Source organism: Aulonocara sp. 'chitande type north' Nkhata Bay, linkage group LG1, assembly GCF_057382095.1.
Source record: "Aulonocara sp. 'chitande type north' Nkhata Bay isolate Kocher_YH1m ecotype deep benthic linkage group LG1, A_spYH_male_GT1.1, whole genome shotgun sequence".
NCBI lineage: Eukaryota > Metazoa > Chordata > Actinopteri > Cichliformes > Cichlidae > Aulonocara > Aulonocara sp. 'chitande type north' Nkhata Bay.
The window spans coordinates 9,377,868-9,398,957 of record NC_141344.1 but is presented as its reverse complement, the minus strand read 5'-3'; the positions used below and the strand labels follow the sequence as shown (position 1 = coordinate 9,398,957).

Genomic DNA, 21,090 nt, shown 5'->3' with positions numbered 1-21,090 from the left:
GCTATGATTGATGCTCTGTTAATACAAATTTAAGTTAGCGTATTTTCCCTGCCAAGGGACCCATGAAGAGGTTCAATTACAGAGCAATCTCATTAATTCGAGAGCTTGTTACTGAGAGAGGACAGCAGGCTTTTTTAAATTCTGGAATGCAGATGTGTAAGGGACATAATTAGTAGATAAGAGTCCTAATTGGATCCTGCTGTGTGGCTGCAGAGGGTGTAGCCCTTGCAATGTTTTACAAGTTCCACAGTGTGGAAGTACACTTTTTTTTTTTTAATAACATGCTCACACACATGCGCCATCCGTCACATAAAGTGGGAAGGAGGCCCTTGTATTGTTAACAAATGATTATTGCTGAAGACAAACTTTGTCTATCAGTTGTGTAACATTAAAGGCACTTAAACAGATATAAGTACATGGATAAAATTTGTATTTGGAATTATAATTTGATATCGCTACACATAATTTATCCCAAATCCTTTGATATACCTGAGTTTGATAAAGTAGCAGTCCAGTACACTTTCAATTAAAAGAGCATTTTCCTTTTTTCTTTTGGGTTGACAAAAGCGCAGAGGGAAGGCATCAGACAGTTGTGTGCGCCTCCTTCTGAGCACAGTTGTAATGTTTTATGACAGAGGTTCTTTTTCTCAGCCTTGTCTCCCAGGCCGTGTAAAACGTCACTGATGTGGAGAGCTAAGCAAGTCCGCAGGGCCCCTTCAGAGGCATATCAAAACACCAACCACCCTCCAGTCCAGCACATAGAGGCCGACTTGATTACCCTTGTTAGCTGGCCGTGTTATTTAAGCATGCTTTTCTCCCAGTGGGAGGGGGACCTACAGAAGACTGTACTGATCAATGTGTGGGTCTCCCATGCACACATCCCCTCTGTGTTAGGAGCCCGATCTGTGCCGGGCAAGCACATAAGTGGCACAGCAGGACTGGGAGGCAGGACCAGGGTGGAGGAGGTGCCAGATGGGTGTGGGAAGGGGGAGGGTGGTGGTGCAACCCGGTACTGGCTGGCAGAGTTCCCCCAGCTGTGCCCATTTGAGGGGAAAAGCAGCCCAGAGGAAGCTCCATTAGTTCCTGGGCCAGCCCAGGGCCTGAGTGCCTGATAGGAGTGGCAGCAGAGCAGAAACGCGCTCTCCCTCTTCTCCAGCCTCAGTGACCCTCCACTCTCAATTACTTCTCTAAGAAAGGAGCCTACAGACAATGAACACATCCTCTGGAGCACTGATTTATGCTTCATTCACAGAAGTTTTTTTTCTTGTTCAGTGTGAAAATTGAGAAGAGGTGTCCAAGAGCTGTACCTTAGTCTGGCTTATTATGTGGCAAAGGCCTTCTCAGCATTTACTGCACCTTTCTTTTCTTTTCTTTTTTTTTGAATATTGTCAGGCTTGTACTTTTTCAGCGATAAAATACTTGGACCAATCAGTCAACGAAATCTCCACCATGCATCATGTCTACAAGACAAGGACAAGTCTGAGTGAAAGGCTCAGTTTTCTATAGCCCAACAACCGTTTAATGATCAGATCCAGTCTCTATAGAAATGTATTAACTGTGAAGCCACTTTATCATACTGTTTTGTCTGAAGATTTGACTTGCTGGAGTACAAAAGTGGTCTGGCACACTTTTATAGAAAAGGATTGTGTTAACATCAAAGTCAGACATGCTCTAAGGCACTCCTCCCCACCCCGAGTGATTCATTCACATCAGTGTTTCTTTAGCCAAAAAGAAGCAGAAATGTCTGTATTCTGAAAGATGACACATTCACTACTCATTTTCTCCCTTCTTGGAACAAGTGAGGACGAAAAACACCAGAAAGGACCAGTCAGGAGCCTAAACGTCAGCTGCTTAATGACCCATATCTCTGTTAATTTCAAACTGTTTATTTCTTACACCCTGGTTGCTATAGGCCGGCCACTTTCCTCATTAAAAAAGGACAAGGTCACAAATTTGTGTCAGCTCTGTGATTTCTGTGAAGTTAACAACTCTTATCTCCTGCTAATCTATTCACCCCGATAGACAGTGTTGCAGAATTTCTGCATGAGACACAAACAACTGAGAAACACATGTTCTTCACGGTAAATTCGAATTTTTGACTCGATCTCTTTTAGTTCGAAGCTGATTTATTTCTGTTGTTTTAGGAGGAACACGTTAAAAGTCTGCAAGCTACCAACGGAAACAGATTAATTGTTTCAGTGTTTTACACATGTTTGTTCATTATGTCCTCGTGATAAGCATCTCGGTTTTCAAGGGTCAGGTTTTTTAACCTCTGTTCTTTTGTTTCTTTAAAGGAAAAACGCTTTAGCCATCTCTCCTATTTTCTTGTTTTTATTTGTCTCCCTTTTTTTGTAGTTGATACCACCTAGTTTGGTTTTGTGTCTGTGTGTCTCCATGTTAACTCTGTTTGTGTGTGTTTGTTTATGTGTCTCGTAAGTCTTGGCCAAGTAATCTTGGCCTGGTTGCCTGCTGTGCTGCCTGTCTTTCTTGCTTCCATTGACATTCAGACTGAGCAGCTGTGCCTCTTCATGTTTTTCAATTAGACATCACTTCAAACCAGCCTGTTTGGAATTTAAAAGGCTCCCTTTCCTTGTTTAAACACCCTGGAAACACTGGACATGAAAAACAAATCCAATTGTAGGGACTTTTTTTCTGGAAAAAATATACATCTATATGAGGAATTTTTTGTGTGTGTTGCCTGTGATGGGCAAAACTTTGACCTTTAATTAAGAGTGAATATGATTACTGCTGTGAAGGTACTCTTTAGTGATGGGGGATAAGAAGTGCAGATTATCAGAGGAAGGTTTGACTCACCTCAACAGGTGTTCCCTCTAGGTGCTGGGGAAAAAAAGGCAAAGGCCACAGTAGTGGGACTAAATAACCCAAAAGGTTTGCATTTTTCCAATCACAACAGAGGTGTCATTTATGTCCCCGTCACGAAGCGTGACCTGGACCCAGACTGAGCCCTGAGGAGACACGCTATTGATCTGCACAGCCAAGAAAGCCAGCTGCCATTAAAGCCATGACAGTGGAACTGTACGGCATCGATCGGCAGCGCCGGGGCCCCACCATATTATTTATAGAGGAGAGCTCCATCCACTACTCTCTTATGTCTGATAATTGATGGCAAGTGGGGCCTTGCTTCCTACCCTGACCCCGACAAACTGAAAGTCAGATGGATTACATCTAACACAATTATGATTGATATTATCAGATTACGCCACGCACGGCAAGGCATGCTGGGTGAGCAGAACTGGGGCATGCACTGTTAGAGGATGTCTGGCTTTATTCCTCCTGTGGGAAAAATGGTGAGCCTGTGGTGAAGGTGCGTGTGTGAATGTAACTGAGTCAGCGCATGCAGAGGTCCCGGTGAGGCTAGCGATCCTAGAATATCCAGTACCGTCTTATCTAAGAATCAGATATAAAACACGCATGTTGCAGCCTGTGTGTACTCGTGCATATTAGAGCTTCCACCTGGTTTGAGATGACAATTACAACTCTCCTACAGGTAGTGTGAAACTATCCTTGCAGTTGACTCAAGTTAATTAATACATTTTCCAAAGTTGAAGTTGCCACATTGCCTCATTGATTTATTTCCGCCACTTTCATAAGACTCCCCAAGCAGAATGATTGGATTGAGATCTTCACATTTTCTTCCACCTCAGTTCATTAACATTGTTTTATGGTTTTGTGGGTTTCCCTTTCTTTTTTCTTTTAAAGGATTTCCTTTGTCTTGGTAGATGTATTTAAATAATCAGCGTAGAATTTTCCTAAAAAATAATTTTTAAATGATTTCCCGTGAATAAATTCTACTGCGAAAACATTAGCTTGAAAAGGAGTCAGAGTGTTAAAAAATCAGTTTTGAAGCAGTTTTTGCTTGTAGATCCAAAATTTGACATTTGATTTTGTATGTTTTTATCTACAGTGTGAGAAAGCTTCTCCATGCTCACTCACTTGGTTATGAAACCGCTATTGTAGATGAGGCTGGCTGAAAGTGGTGTATTCACAGAGCTACAGGAGCATGCAGCACAGACTCTTCCTGTCCCATCAATGACCAGCATACTGCTCTCAATCCATTTCTTTATGTAGTATTATTATGAGGTTTACTTGCATTTTTTCCCCCTCTAATCCAATTATTCTGAATGACTATAATGTGATTCAGAGATTGTTTATTATTCAATTACAGGACATATCTCTCTCTCAAACATGCAACGCTTGCTTGTAAAGCCCCTCTTTATAACTAAGAAGTTTCTGCATTCTTTGGAGTTCATCGTGATGGGGAATTGAATTAACATGACAGAAGGAGTAGATCCTTATGAGACTTAAATTCTAACGACAAGTCTGTTAAAATTCATTTTCCACTCTGATTAGATTTAGTGTGATCATCACGACTTCACAGACATGTCCGTTCTTCATTCATATTTGAGGGAAGAAAAACATAAATCTCCCAAATTGGTTCCAGTCTCTTCTTGTTAAAATGATGGAGATTTATAGCTCGACTGTACAAGGTCTAAGCCGTTTGCCTCTCCCTGCCAACATCAGCTTCATAAATACACCAACAAAAATGTCTTGAATGGTCACAGCAATTGCCCCAGATTAAATTAAATGTACATCTTTCTCCTGTTAGATTTGTATGCCCAATTAGTAAGAAAAACTAAGATTCTGACTAGATACTGATGGTGGTTTTATGGCACAGTAGTGCACAGACTACATGTCTGCATAGTGCTTTAGAATGAGATACATAATGACTTCCAGTAGGTGCTGGTCTCCCATTTTATATATATTACTACTTTAAGTAGCTGTGATAGATTTTAGGGTTGGAACTGGAGAATGTTCGCATTTAAGGTATTCAAAAGTGAGCATCCTTTCCTGATGGGAAACTGTAGTACAGTAAATAAAATGTATATTTGAAAATCGTTATGTACATGTGACTTACAGTCTGTGATGTGTGCACAGCACAGTGAGCTGTAAGATCCCTGTAACAGTGAGATGAAGTGAAGGAGGGGACCAGGAACAGACTGGTTGGCTGACTCTCCTGTCTCTCTGGCCAAGTGCATTTTAACACCTGGAGTCCTGGCAAGGTCCTCTCCAAGCACTACACTAGGAGTTATTAAGAGCCCCCAAAAAAGGTGATTCAACTGATGTGGGTGGGGGGTATTGAGTGTCAACCAAACAAAAAAAACAAAAGAATTCCCATTCAAAAGATGGTGTAGCATTACACTCCTGCTAATCTTTATCAGCCTAATTTAATGGTTTGTGATATTTGATTTCATTTTTTACTTCAGCAAAGAGAGGAGGTACTATATGTATGGTGAACATATGGCACATATTAGATTACTCATATATTGTTTTGTTTCTGCAGTATCCTCTTTCTCATCCACTGGCTTCATGTAGCATATGTTCTCTGCCATTACTCATATCACAGAATCTATTGAAGTTTATCTGGTATCTGATACCAGCAGTATGTTATATGTTCATAAACGGCCGCTAAGCTCCAGGTAACTTTTTTTATCCCCCTCAAAAAATTAACTGTAAACTTGTGGCAAACATGGCTCCAAATGCATTTACCTGTTGTGAAAACCTGTTTTTTTTTTTAGCAACACTAGCCTCCAATTATTCAGGGTATTAATCATGCAAAACAGCAAATTGCATCACGTGAAGTTGTCATTTTGTTCTTAAAGATTTTTCCTTTTCTTATTGTTTACATTTTTTCGAAACTACCATAATTTCTGCACGCTTTTTTAATTAGCCCTAATTTCAAGGCACATCTGAGGCAGATAGTCATTCTGCAGGTATTTGCTCATAAACCAAAGTGAACCAAACTATGTTTTGACCTGAAAATGAAATCTCACTGCAATCACAGTTTTACTAAACAGAAAAAATTAAACCTTCCAGATGGTTCTAGAAAAATGATTGAATCAAAAATTATAGCACAATAAAGTGTTTTTTGTTTGTTTTTTCAATTTCAAAGTGTCTGGTTTTGGATTATTCCTTAGGAACAGAAAATCTATGCCGAAGCCAAATTATGACACTCCAAAAGCAAGCAGTAACTGCAGAAAAATCATTGTAAGCATAGATCACGTCTATGGGTATAGTGATTTTTGCAGACAACACAGGTGCAAATTTAAATGTTTTGATAAATGATCACAGATAAATTCTTTTAAATACATTTTTGCAAACAATAAATATAAAAACAAAATAATAATGTTGCGAGATCAAGCCTATTTTCTTTCTGCTTGTACGGTGTGTCCTTCTAAATGAATCATCAATTGTCTCCTGTCTCTGTCATCATCTAAATTGTATTATAAAGTCAAAATGCAGCACAATACATCTTCAGCGCAGCTATTGTGGCAAGTAATTGAACATATCAGTTCACAGAAGCTAATAAGAGCTAGCTTTGTAATGTAGGAATTGTACATTGACAAACGGATTGCATTTACTTCTTTCTGCTGTGCTTATTATCAGTAAGTTGTAATATAAATATGCAAATCTGCTGCTTGAACTTTACAATCCTCAGTTGAGGCTATTCATCTCCTTTAAAGTGTTCATTTACATGTGGAGAGCCCCCATGCATCAAGCCGTGTCATTTTGAAAGCAAATATTAATCAATTTTGCATTGTGGATTGCCCCGGAGCGGTGTGTAATACATGCAGTGTCTCAGCTGGGATGGATGCACGCAAACGGCTCCCCATTCAAACTTCTGATAACTGTGAAGTGCAGGCAGCACCATTAAGTGCTATCACTAAGCTTTATCATATGAGGTGCACACATGCTCCACCATTCCCAACTCTGGACCTTTTTAAAATAGCTTTGTTTACAGATAAAACAACCTTGAATATAATGCTAATTTCCTTTATCCCATCTAGATACACCCAAACGCAGCTACTGTATTCAGGCTGTATTTCTTTGACAGACGTTTCCTTGCGTGCTTTGGACATGCAAGACAAAAATACCATATAAGTTGTCTAATGGATAATTATTTTAAAAAAAATTAAAGCCAGATGGCTTGTTGTCTCGTTGGCTTACGGGTGATGGCACATGTGTTAACTGACACTGAATCTTCCATATTGTTCAGTTGATAATACCTAGTGAGCCACCTACGATAATCTTTCAGGCTGAAGTTTGTCTGAGTCATGCAAACTGCTGTATTTCAGCTGACGCGGTCTGTTAATGTTGATACCCTTCAGAACTTGTTAAGCTCATTCCACTGTTCAGCAGCATGACTATTCAGTTTCACAGGAAGCTACAGCAGTTTCACTTTAGTGTAATGGATTGGAATAATACTGTGATTTCCTGTACTCAGACTCATGGCCCATGTAATTTGGTTGTCGGCATCATGATGTTGTACTAATGAGCTCTCAGTGTTGTGTCATGTTTTCATATGGCACTCCTTATATTGTCTGCTGGTGATGGTGAGAGTCTTTGGCCTTGTTACAGAGCTTTATAAGCCATGATGGATTCATGTCATGTTTATCCATCTGCTCACATGCCCAGAGCTCCTCTCTTCACGGCTGCCTTAGCAGGAAAATATGAGTCTGTTTGGGGTCTTTCTGTTGTCTAAAAACTTGTAAAATGTGGTTATATTCAGTTAGTCATGTTTTCCAGGCAAATTATTTCAAATGTTTTTGGTGATTTGTTTTTTCTAGCAACAATATGAGAATGTGGTCTTGAATGAAATATATCAGCTATCGATAAGAGAGCCATGAAGTGTAGTAGATGCATTCCATAGTCCTCAAATATCAGTCACACTTTAGCTCATAACTAAAAACCTGAGAGTAGCATGTTATGATCCAATGGTTTTCCTTGAAAGTTCTAAAAACACTGTACAGTGATATGGGGAAGAAATAAAGCTTGCAAAGTAATCTACTGTACAGTAATGTATCTGTGCAAAATCTGTGAAAGTCATCACAGTTGCATGGCACCTTTGACCAGTGCAGTACAATCAGATTTTCTAGCTTTGTTGAGGAGCTTTGTTCTAGCATCACTGTCATCATACTGAGTAATACCACATTTGGCAAGGCCGCTGGCGTTTTGCAGGCCGTGTAACCAACCTTACCAGGCAATCTGACAGGCTGAAACAACAGTCCTGATAAAGCCAAGCTAGCAACTAAGTAAAAACTCAGCATACAGCAAATACAGCAGCCTGCCCCCATTTCCCTAAGGGCTGCCTCCTACTCAATAGCGTCAGACACGGCAGACAAACGATGATAAAGTGATCCTCTCATGACTTTGACAGGCCCGACAGACAGCGGCAGGTTTGGCTCACGCAATAACGCCAGTCAGCCAGACTCAAAGAAGAGCAATGAGACACGCGTTTCATCTGCAGCTGAGCAGTCAAAGCGAACACCTACCCTCACAGCCAGGTCCCTAATTATTGCAAACCACTTACTACTAAATAAAGAATATTGCTGCTGTCAGAACAGTCTCACAGTCTTTAATTTAGTTTTTAGAATTTCTAGATGACAAAAAATCTCTTTTGTCAGGAACAGGAGGGTTATTTTTAATACAGTATACAAACATATTAGTTTGTTGATTCTATTCACACTAAATCTTGGAAAAATATATTAATGTTATGAGAATGAATGTGTTTATTGGCCCAAGTGTGAGATGTGTAAACACAAAGCATGGTAAATAGTTTTAGTTTCCTATTGCTCTGAAACTATTTCTCTATGCGGTGACCTGTAATGACAGAAACAATGCAAGTAAACACAAAAACATTGTTTTTTGCTGTCATTTCCTAAGAATCAGAGGAAGTTTTCTGGTTTCTAAATCTAAATTTGTGGTCATAAGTGCGTGGTTATAAGCACAAGTCTTAAACCTGATGAAGGTAGTTAAACTGGCTGCAACAGAAGACTCTCATAATTGCACAGCAATGTCTTTGAACCTACCCACCATAATTCTGATATAACAAAAATGCATCTCAAACGTCTGTATCTGTAGCACAAACTTGTACTCCTCCACTGATCACTATACATGATTACACAACTTCCAGACTAGGTGCACGAGGGCACCTATCAGCCACATCTATGGTACCAATGACAGCGGCACAATGGCTTGATGACATTAAAACGCATCTAAAAGTGAACTACAAGTAAATGAATGAACAGTATTTTTTTTACTGTTTACATATACCAGTTTAGTCAAATGCCTTGCTTGATCTTCCAGGTAATTTAAAGCACCAGGAAGGACCATAATTGCTTTAAAGAAGCAACAAGGCCACAAGGAGAATGGTTGAGCCAAAGGTCAAGCATGTAATATCAAGGAGATCGCACAACTGTCTCCACTGCACAATAGCTTCCAGGAAAAGACACCATGTAGCCATTTCAGCATAAGACATTCATTTCTCTGTTAATTATAGTCATATTGCTGTATTGAAGTCCAGTGTTCTTTAACATATTCTTTGTTTTGAGTCCTTTTTGTCTCAGGTAATGGAATGTCAGCTCAGTGTGATTCCCGTGTGCTGCAGAGTGTTGATCAAAGTGACCTCTGCACCCCTCTGCTCCTGCAAATCAATACACGCAGTCAACAGGAGCTGACAGAAGCAGGCGCAACATATAATAAATGACAATTCACCAACACAATGGCAAGAGCATATCTGACAACTGCTGCTCATGGCAGTCATTTTCATGTGATGCCAAGCTGTTATGTTCAAAGTGGGATTCATTTGCCAGGACTGTCTCACACAGATGCTGATATTACAAGGCTGACTTGTAAGCACCTCATCCCCCAGTCATATGTTCCCGCTGAAGCTGTCCCAGCCAAGTGCTGACAGAGGCAGCGGTATTACAGTTGTATCTTTTTATTGTTGTTGTCTTTCAAAGGGAGCTTATATTGAAAGCAATTTTCCTCTTAAGGGAGCAAATTGTTCACAGAAAATTGTAACTGCCATTGCTTGGAGATGATTGGCTGCATCTTTTGGTGTTGGCAGCCAGGAATGGAAGGATTTCATATGCGGGATTGGAGAGGAAGAAAAAAAAAGGAGCAGCGCATATTAAGATGTGTTGTGAAAAATGAGTGTGAATTTTCACACACTCCGGATGATGGAAAAGGCTGCTGTTTTTTTTGTCAGGTGGAGGGGAAACAGAAATCTGTGTGTATTTTGTTCTTGTGCAAAGAGGTAGAGGCAATGTGTTGTGGTGATGGGAGGTGCAGTTATCATAAACTACTCTGTGAACCTATCAGAAAAACTGTCCATTTCCCTTCATGTTTTGTAGCTTTGTAGGGATCAAGAGGATTTGTTTTTGCTGGCAGTTTTCCCAACACCTGAAACAGAAGGAAAGGGACATCTGGGTTGTGTTGTGGACTAGGAAGCTAAAACGTATGTCAAATGACTGCTTCTAAAACAATGAGAGGGACCAGCAAGGCTCCCTGTTCCCAGACAAAATCTTTGTAAACTGCACATATTTAAATTATGACTGGCTTATAAACATACAGAGCATATGGTTTAGCCATCCTTTTTTTCATAAGCACATAAGAAATTGAAGAATATTTTGACAGTTCTGCCTGCATTGATCTTAAAGTCTTGCCTTTAGGAAATGCTCACATTTTAAAGCTTAGCTTTTAATCGAAATTTAAAATGTAAGCATATATATTCACAGATAAGGTTTCACATCATGAGGGTAGAGGTTCGCTAAGCTAAAAACAAACCATAGCAAAAAAGCTGCCCTATCCATGACAGGCTAAGACATTTCAGGGAAAATATCTCACATGCATTCAATGGAATAAACCATTAAAAAGCCTATCCAGATCCATTCATTCAGTAGAACTGTTTAGAAATTATAATCAGACTAACGGTACAAAGTGTTGTTACAACAGCCACTAGGGCGGAGTTAGCTAGTCATCAGCGCCAGCTTCTGTAGATATCGCTAAAGTCCAACATATAGATTTCAAAATTCTTTTTCAATCTGATGACAACTTTCAAGATTTGGAATATTTTGAACTACCAACATTACAAATTGCACCTTTAATACTTCTCTACACACCTGTGTACAGGACTTAACTCGCAGTGCCAGCTCTCCTGCAGACTTGCTCCCCTTAACTTTTCCCCTTGCATGCCAAATTACGCCTTCTATGCCAAGGGGATTGATTGGGGAACAAAGCCAGACAGTAAATTCACTGCTAGAATTAGAGACTTCTCTTTGCTGTATGGTTAAATAAAATTTACTTTTATTGCAAATTCATTTATTTATTTTGGTACTTTGTCTTTAATATTCAATAATGTGTAGTTCTTCTGATTTCTACCATAGTAATAAAAAAAAAAAGAGCTTTATATAGCTCCGCAGCTTGATACCAAGCATGAATTCTAAAATAGTTTTACTTTTGGTTACTGCCAGTGGTGATGACCATCAAATGAATGCGTCAGCTGTTGCTTGTTGTATGCTGTTAAAATGCAAAGGGATCACATGGCTGTCCTCGTGTTTTCATTTAACTGTGAAAACACAGAAAGGCCTTAATAATGATGTGGTTTTCAGCCTCCCTAAGACAAGATGTGAAGTACAAATCAAATATGCATGTTTAAAAAAAAAAAGCAAATGCCATTCTAAAAGACAGCTGTGTATTTTATTTCTGTTTTCAGTATGTGTTGCAACAATGATGAACCATTGCATCTGGCCGAAATTATTGGTTAGCCATGTAACCAGCCCAATCTGACCTAAAAACTGATGAAACCATGTACAATGTTTAAACCACAGTAACTGATGCTTAAGATCTTCCAAGATAGACAAGAAAACAAAAATTCTTAGCAGTCATAAGAACATCATTCAGCTGAACTGAACATTCAAATTCTCAGACTATAAAAGTATGATCCATCTATTCTTTGACTATCCCATTCAAGTTTGAAAAAGGGCTGGAGCCTAGCTGTCATGGATTGGGGGGAGCACACCGTCACCAGTCTGTCAGAGGACTATTACAGAGGGACAGAAAACCATTCATGCTCATATTCACACCTTGGGTCAATTTAGAATCACTGATTAACCTAACATACAAGTCGCTGGCAGGAAGCCAGGGTACAGAGAGAGAAGCTTTACAGGCGCAGGAAGAACATACAAGCTCTACACAGAAAGGCCTCAGCTGGTCACTGGATTCAAACCCAGGACCTTGCTGTGAGGCAACAGAGGCGACATGTTAAGAGTTCATTTGCAACAAAAAAAGTGTGACTTCCTTTAAAGCCATACTTCAATCTATTGCTGTCTGTCTATTCTCCAGTAAACTGCCCCTCGACATACCACATCCTCCCTCCTCCACCATCACCAACAGGTCGTTGCAGCTGCTGCTAATTACCCACATACTGACATTTCTCTAACTATAGACATAATGAATTATGAAAGTGACAGAGCCAGACCAAACTCACTCAGCAAACATCATGCCACACCTTCCACCAAACCTGTTTGTTTTGGGCGAGCTTGCCTCATCCATTAGTTGTTATTGTTTTTTCTAAACATGACATTGATTCAATTTACCACCAATCAATTTCAAATTGTTCTGACATTTCAGATATGACCTTAAAGCCAGGCAGTCCAAGAACTATGAGTAGGATTAAACTTTTGTTAATGAGGTGATTTCTCTTCACACGGGGCCGTGTGACACGATAGAACAGGAGTGGTCAGTAAAAATTAGATCAATTATTGTGAACGAAACCGCTTTAACTTGATTACCTTTGCACTCGCTAATTTGTGTAATTAATAACCTCCCCTCAGCTGCAGAGAGCAGTTTATTAATAACAATCTATATCTGTGCTCCTTAATGAAATGGCAGGGGCCAGGCCATCCGTTCTGCAGGTAATGTCATAATCAATGGTGCCCAACGCACATGTTAATTACCGTAGTTATTAATTGTTACAGTTGGACTTGAATGCTACATGCTGTCAGCCCCTTTGTCCTGCTATGTATAGCAATCAGTGGATTGAAAATGGCAAATCTAATTAGCCATTCAGCAAGCAGGCTGGGAATCCAAATGAGACGGTATCAGCCCTGACAGCTGGCAGCCGAGGCGCCGTTCACACTGGGCCGTGAACAAAACCGGCATTATCCACTGCCCCGGGAACAACAGGAAAAGGCATGTATCGCAAACTAATAAATACATTCACAGCAGCAGCCTGCCATATCACACAATGGTCTAATGAAATGCTTGCTTGATGCCTTTGTTTGGGTACAAGGAGTGTTTATGCGTTTATCTGTACAGAGTGCACCTCGTCCATCCTGCAGGCACCAGAGAGTCATTTTTAAGGAGGAGAGGGATTCTGTACAAACTTCTGGAAACCATTTTATGTAACTGATAAAAAAAAATTTATTAAACCGATGATTCAAAATCCTTTATTAAGATGAAAAGAGTAAAAAAATAAAGTTGAAGTTTTATTTCAATATGAATTGCAGTCCTGTGTATTTATAATAAAGATCAGCATTTATATAAATAAAGATGATATTATAATAATATAACCCACGTCTAATCCATGAAGCTGCTCCATTCATAGTGAGGTTTTGTATGTTTCATAAACCCTGTCAAGAGCTCATAAGAAGTTTTCCTACAAAGACAATAATGTCTGGATGGTCTCCAGCCCCTTTGCAACCCTTGGATAAGCATGATGGATGGATGGATGGATGGATGGACCTTCAGATTATCATTTGTCTCTTTAAATAATTAGTGTGAATGCTTGTAAAAGCATTCACAGTATTGTTGTTGTAATTTTTATTAGTGTGAATGCTTATCAGCATTCACAGTATTGTTCTTTCAATCTTTATTATTCCATTTTATATATTCCGTACGTTTTTCGGCATCTATCTCCTTCAACACAGTTCAACTTAGAAAACCCATTCAAACACCATTAGATTCCTCTTCTTTAGGACATTACTGCTTGTATTTTTCTCATTTTTAACATTTATATTTTTTAAATTATTCAACTTTATTCAACAAAAATTTTCAAAGGGAGGATCTTCAAATTCTCATTCACCTTACTCGTCTTTCAACTCTAACTACTTCCACATACATTCACATAGAGACACCATTAAAACTTTAAAACGAAGCCAAGACATTGAACTATTCAGCTTGTATTTATCTATTTATCGTTTTATTTTAATGAAGTTTACTTTAAGTGTTCAGATTTGTACTCATTTTTATTTGACTACATTAAAGTAATCAAATAAAGACAGTTTTGATAGAGCTCCTGATGTCAGATGGTAGGTTGGGCTTGCCAGAGGTCGTGCGTTTTCTCAAGTCTATTTTCTGTGAGACAAGTTCTAAAGGATCTTCTCGATGGCACAGCGGATGTTGGTCAGAAACACTTCATTTCCCTTCTTGTTGAAGTGAATTCCATCCTGTCCGAATAGGGTTTCGTCATAATATCTCAGGGAGGGATGTTCAATGATGAAGCCTCCAAAGGAATGAACTGCCTTTCTCATGATTGAGTTTACAGTTTTTTCGCCCATGTCCATCATGTACTTTGGATTTCTGTACCTCCACATTTGGCGTTCGTTGATGCAGGAATATAGGATTGTCATGGAGGGGATCCTTGCATGCAGTTCAGTCAAGTCTTTAGTCATTGCAGAGGAAAGTTCCTGGGCGGATACGAGTCCCAAGTCGTTCCCGCCTGCATGAATGACCAAAATATCAGGTGGACTCTTTCTGAACATCAACTCTGCATCAAAACAAAGAAGGACGCCATCCCAGCGCATCCCTGTTTTTCCAAACCAATGAACATTGGCATCAAGTCCAAAGTTTTCTCCAAACTCGTGGCGTGCTGCCCATTCTCCCCGCTTTATGTAACTTGAGCCGATGATCCATATGTTAGGTACCCTCTTCTATGTCTTGCTCATTTCAGTGTGACTGCAGGGTCTCTCTTTAGAGAAACGCCGTTGCTTCTTTGCTGTGGAGAAGCTTCTTTTGTCATCAAGTCGATCCTCAACTTCAGATCGCTTTCTTTTTGATGCAAGTTTGTTGCTAGTTAAAGCAGATTGATCAACCAATGATAGTTTCATCACACTGGGTGGACTTTGCACTCGAGTGGAGAAACTGCTCCGTACTTGGCTTGTAGACACTGGCTGTTGGGTTGGATCATCTTTTAGGCTCAAAGCCTTCATCATTCTAATGATGGTCTTCATCGAAGATGAAGAGTATTTCTTTGATAACCCAAGCATGATATCACAGCAATGACTTCAGGGACTTTTAAAAACCTTTTGTCAAGACGTGTGAGAATTGCAACTATAAGCTCCGAACTGAAAAACAACAATGAAAAGAGTTGAGGTTACAACCTCTATTTAAGGGGTTTTGAAGGTCTGTCATGTGGAGTTCCTTTGATGTCATCTGCACCTCTATGATGTCACAGAGTAGACCCGCTTTTTGTATGCTATTTCCTTTATCACCATCAGAGATGGGCAGTAACGCGTTACTTGTAACGCGTTACTGTAATCCGATTACTTTTTTCAAGTAACGAGTAAAGTAAGGGATTACTATTGCAAAAATGGTAATTAGATTACCGTTACTTTCCCGTAGGAACGCTGCGTTACTACATTACTAAAACCGTGATTTTTTTAAGAGAATGTCTCATGACAGTGACGTAAGCAAGTGCGACGTTCGTGACAACAGCTGTGTGCAGATCAACAATGGATAATATATCGAGTGCAGGAGAGAGTATGAGCATGCAGCGTTTAAAGCGTGGAAGTACTGACCTTACTTTGAGTTTGATTCCATAAAAAGTGACAAAAACATTAGTGTCCATTGTGCGTGGGAAGAAAACTTCTTTTTACAGCAAAAAAAAACCCCTAAACTTCCAAGCAAGCACCAAGTGCGCAACGACGTAATGGGAAACTCACAGAGAAACTCGCGGATTCCTCCACTGACCGCCGCGGCACACCTGCACCAGGGTAAACCTCCGCCTGCCCCACTCCTGCTTTACAGGTGAAAATAGAGCAACAGGACCGCTAGTCTTTCATTTTATTTATTTTCTGCTGTGTTTTACTTTCATCTATTTGAAAGAGTGAGTGTAAACACAAAATTTTTTTTAAAAAAAATTATGTGCTGGAATGTGCAGAAAATAGGTTTAAATATTAAACAAAATTCTTCCAGTCAGAGAATGTTGCATATAATTAAATTTTTGCTTGATGCATAAAGTTAAAAGATTAAAACTAATAAAACAAGTTTTAAAAAGGGACCTTTCCATTTGATTACATTTTGTATGATGGATTATGTAGAAAAAGTAGAATTGGGCTGAAAGATCTATCGCTTTATCACCTATTCAGGTTGTAAATCGTGTTTTTAAAAAGTAACTAAGTAATTAATTACTTTTAAAAATAAGTAATCAGTAAAGTAACGGGATTACTTTTTGGGGGAGGTAATCAGTAATTAGTTACTGATTACTTTTTTCAAGTAACTTGACCAACACTGATCACCATTCAACTTAGAAAAACCATTCAAGCACCATTAGATTCCTCTTCTTTTGGAGATGTGTGCTTGTATTTTTCTCATTTTTGGCTGTTATGTTTTTTTTAAATTATTCAACTGTATTCAACAAAAATTTTCCATGTAATTTAAAGGGAGGATCTTCAAATTCTCATTCAACTTACTCCTCTTTCAACTCTAACTACTTCCACATATGTTGACCTAGAGACACCATTCAAAAACTTTAAAACGAAGTCAAGACATTGAACTTTTCAGCTTGTATTTATCTTTTCAATATCTTTTATACTTTTTCTTCAGTTCCAGTTTAAGTTTCATCCTTTTTTTTTCAGCCGTTTCAGAGTTTATAATGGGTGTGTATGGGACGGAATGTTGCCGCTAGAGTGAGACAGCTCAACTGCTAGAGTGAGAGGAGGGGGGGAATTTATCTTAAAATATTTTCTTAAAACTGCTGCTGTGTCCGCAGCGTTTGCTCTACAGGTCTGATTTTACCCTCAAAACGTAGCCATCGCTGTCCTCTTTCATCTAATGTGTTTATTATTATAATAGGTGTTATGGTTCTTTCATAAATGTCACCAATGCACAGCCTCCTCCTTCCAACTCTTCCATAGACTCTAATGTTAAAATGGCTCAGAAAGTTCGTTTGAAAATCAGAAGTACAGGCTGTCTTTCCACTGTCACCACGCCAATATAATAAAGTCCACAGGCATGAAAACTGAGAATTCGATAGACTAGACATTGCTGCCACGCACGGTGAAAGAATTTTGTCAATACGACTTGTACTTTTCATTTGGGAACAATTTGTTTCGCCCTGACTTTTCTGTTCATTTTAAGCAGCAAAAGTGAGGTGCATGTCTGTGTGCGTGTATATGGAGCCATTGGGTGCAGTCACTATAGCAACCAGGCTCACACCTGCCTGCTTAACGAGCTCTCTCTCACTCTGCCAAGATTCATCTTAAACACTTCTCTTTCAACTGCTGCTGTGTCCACAGTGTTTGCTCTACAGCCATCATTTTACCCTCAAAACGTCGCCATCGTTGTTCTCTTTCCAACACCGTCTCTTTAAAAGCTCAGGGATGTAAACTTTTTAAACTGTGTGGATCCAAGTGGAGGGATCACATTTTAGTCATTCAGTGATTCAAAGAGTATGAACTTTTAATATTCATTCAGATGTTTTCTGACTAAATTTTCTTTTCTCATTACTTAGATTTTTCTAATTTACATTTTAAACATTTTCAGCTATTTTCCAACTTCTTCTGTGTGAACATCAGCTTTCAAAAGTTCTGCACTTTGGTTTTCAGGTAAAAATTTCTGTATCTTTCATCTTATTCAAACTGTATAACTTAAAATTCAGCAATTAATTCATTTCAGTGCATACATTCAGATTCAAGCATTCACACTGCAGTTTCTTCAGAAAATGCACTTTCTAGTTTTACCTAATTGTTGCTATGGTTGTGAGAGGAAAGGGTTAATAAGAGTACAAAAGGAAGCAGGATGTGGTTTACTGACACAAACCATAATGTGGATTGTGACATAAAAAAAAACCTTAATATTCCCGTTTTTACACAAAGTGGATGACAACACGTAGTTCACAATGAAGCAGTATGCCTTGTGTGTGTCTGGTGTCAGTCTCCATATGCACTGCGCTTATATAATTAAGGGTTAATTCATATGAAATCATGGCCAGTAACTAAATGCTATCACGTGGGTCAAGGTTAACATTAAGAACAGCAAACAGTAGGCAGAGCTGATAGCAAAAAGGTCACAGGTTTCAATTTCCACAATGTGCAACCTGCAGAGACGATGGGGAAAGAGCATGCACACGTGTGCTCTCTGAAAACCGTGCATCTTCAACTTTGCATGAGTCAAAAACAGTGTTTTTAGCATTTTAATAGACTAATCCCATTTTAAAGTTTGTCTTTTTTATTGATAAGAATATCACAAAAAATTGAGCATTATTAAGGATTGTTTGTTTTCTCCAAAAATAAAGGTTACTGCAAAATGCTCCACTGCCATCACCAGGTGTTATTACTGTGACTGTTGTCCAGTACTTAGTGTCTCATTTTTTCATACTGGCACTTGACATGTTGTCATGTATTATATTATATTAGCATTACAAGTAAATCTACTAGTGAAATGAATTCATTTCACTCTTTTGCAAGCAGGCGTACACATATAGTGTGCACGCATTCATTGTTTGCACATACACACACACACACACACACACACACACACATATCCATATTTAAAGCAGGCAGCAGCTTGTGTCTCCATCAAGAGAGCACCTGTAAATAATGCAGTGTTAAAGGTGGCAGCCAGGAGCGAATTACAGGGTGAACAGGTGGAAGGATCCCCACCCCCACAACCTCCACCTACACACCCTTCTATGCACCAACTCCACCAAACACAAAGCCATGCCAAGTCTCACTCTCAGCTTCACCAGCCGTATTCTTAACACCACACGTGCTTCGCTATAGTGTGGTGGGCCCAGGGGGGCCGCCGGCCTTTCCTCTCGCCATACTCAAAGCAGTGATGGGCAATAAAAACACTTCACATCTTAAGTGAAAGATACGACTTTAAATATTTTACACACATTCTGCATATGCAATTTATCCACACCTGGCTCTTAGGACCAACAACATCTGGTAGCTGTTGCTTTAGAGGCAATTAATTCTTCATCCAAGCGACCAGGTCCTTTCTGAAAATGAGAGAGAACAACTTACGTGTTACTTAGATGAGAATAAATGTTAAGATTACAATACAGAACACAACAGCAGTTTAGAAGAAGCAATGATACATGTTTTACTGGGAAGACATCAAAAGGTGAAATGGAGTATTTGGCTATAAGTGTAGTTTTATCTTTTTACAAAAGACAACTATCGTGGCCAATGTGCTGTATGTAAGAATGTCGTTGCTGATTCAAAAAGTGATTAATGAAAATGTTAATTCCACATTTCTTTATACCACAAGTGGCATTTTAAAGAAATGGTGGTGTTTTTTTTAAAGAATGTTGTTTGATGAAACATGGAAGGCTGCAATCGATGCTTTAAAAAAAAAAAAAAAGAAAAAAGACAGAAATGCTAATTTTGTGTCCTGACAACAATCAAGCCAGAGGGACTTGCATCTCTCAGCTGATGAATTGACTTGATAGATCTACTAAATGTCTGAGTGTAATTTTAGAGAGGCACGTGTCCACGGAAAAGAAAAAACAATCTGGGTAATGGTGAAAAATAACTGTCTTTGGACGCCTGAAGAAAAGTTTGGGGGGAAAAAAAACTAAAGAAAAGATTTTAAGATAACTTAAAGTGACTGAGTAACTGCTGAGTTAATACTTCTGGCAATAAACATTTAGGTTGATTACACTACTTTGACTTCATCAGAAACTGACCTTTGAAGACACTAAATAAAACCGGTTACCGTGATGGAGTTAAAACAACACTGAAGTGGTATATTGAGTTAGGACTGATTGGCTTAAAACCATTCATGCTCCACTCTTTTTCATCTTTAGTGCCGGAAATCACTGCTTTCCTGTTGTCTGAATGGCCGCAAACATTTACCTTCCTTCTGCACTGATAGGATTCTTTTGTTTATAGCTGTTTTTTCCCATGGGAATGAAAGTAGATTCGAACTTCAATGCTAAGTGAGAACTCTTCTGCATTTCTGTGCACCATATAACAACAGGGGACACCAGATTACCTTATGAGATGGTGTTTAAGATGCCCATGCTGCCACCAAGGCCTGTGTCCATGGCGTGGATGTGAGAACCACAGCAATGAAATCTTGGCAAGGTTATAAAAGAACAAAACAGTCCTCTGTCAGTGAGAAAGAACAGGCTAGTGAGACATTTCTAATCCAGCACCAAAATAAGAGTTTCTGTTTTGAGAGAATTTTAAAGTTTAAGGTCAAGTGAGTAAAGAATGACTTGTGGTTTATGGAAATTGTTTAAACTCTCCACAGGATGGGGCAAGTCCTAATTTAGCTCTTTCCTAACCCTTCTATTTGTTTGGGTTTGACTGCTGTTTTTCGGTGAATCAAAAGTTTAAGACCAAAGCAGGTGAGGTTAAACTACTGTAATCCTGTTTGCTGTTAGTTTGTGTGGAGGGTGGGGTTAAGGTGTTAGATGGACACTGGTTCTACTGACTGTTTATCATAAACACAGCCTAGCCCAGAGAGGTCCATCTGCTTTGATTTTATTTAGTGATTCCCCCCAGGGGCCCTGAGCTGGAGAGAGAATAACAATACTTGAGCCCATCTGTTCCCATAGAACCAGCCCCGGCTAAATTACCACACGCTACGAGCGGCTGGCATATGCTGTGGCATAAAGCTACAAGAGGGCATTGTGCGCCAGCTGTTCTGTTGACAAATACTTATCTGGCACTTCTGAAGTCAGCTTGCTAAGCTGGTTTCAAGTTTGACTAAAAACTAAACAGGGTAAGGTGTGGAACAGGCCTCCCGTCCGGGGTGGAGATGCATGTATAATGCATGCTGCTTTATCCAGGCATATCATTTTGTCAGAGGTCGTCTGGGGAATTGGGTCACCGATGTAGACTTAAGCTGAGCATATTAGGGCAGCTAGAAGACTGCAACCAACCGAGTGTTCAAAACAGACTATAACTAATCTTTCACATTCTCCCGTAACAATAACAGGCTGTAATCATACTGTTGTTAAATGTTTATATGTCAGTGGATGATGGTAGTAATCCT

The 21,090-nt window shown here is 39.3% G+C and overlaps 1 pseudogene; it reads right to left on the bottom strand.

The window, feature by feature from the left end:
- Positions 1-14,181: 14,181 nt before the first annotated feature.
- Positions 14,182-15,128, bottom strand: LOC147338673 (uncharacterized; annotated as a pseudogene).
- Between the last annotated feature and the right edge of the window lie 5,962 nt (positions 15,129-21,090).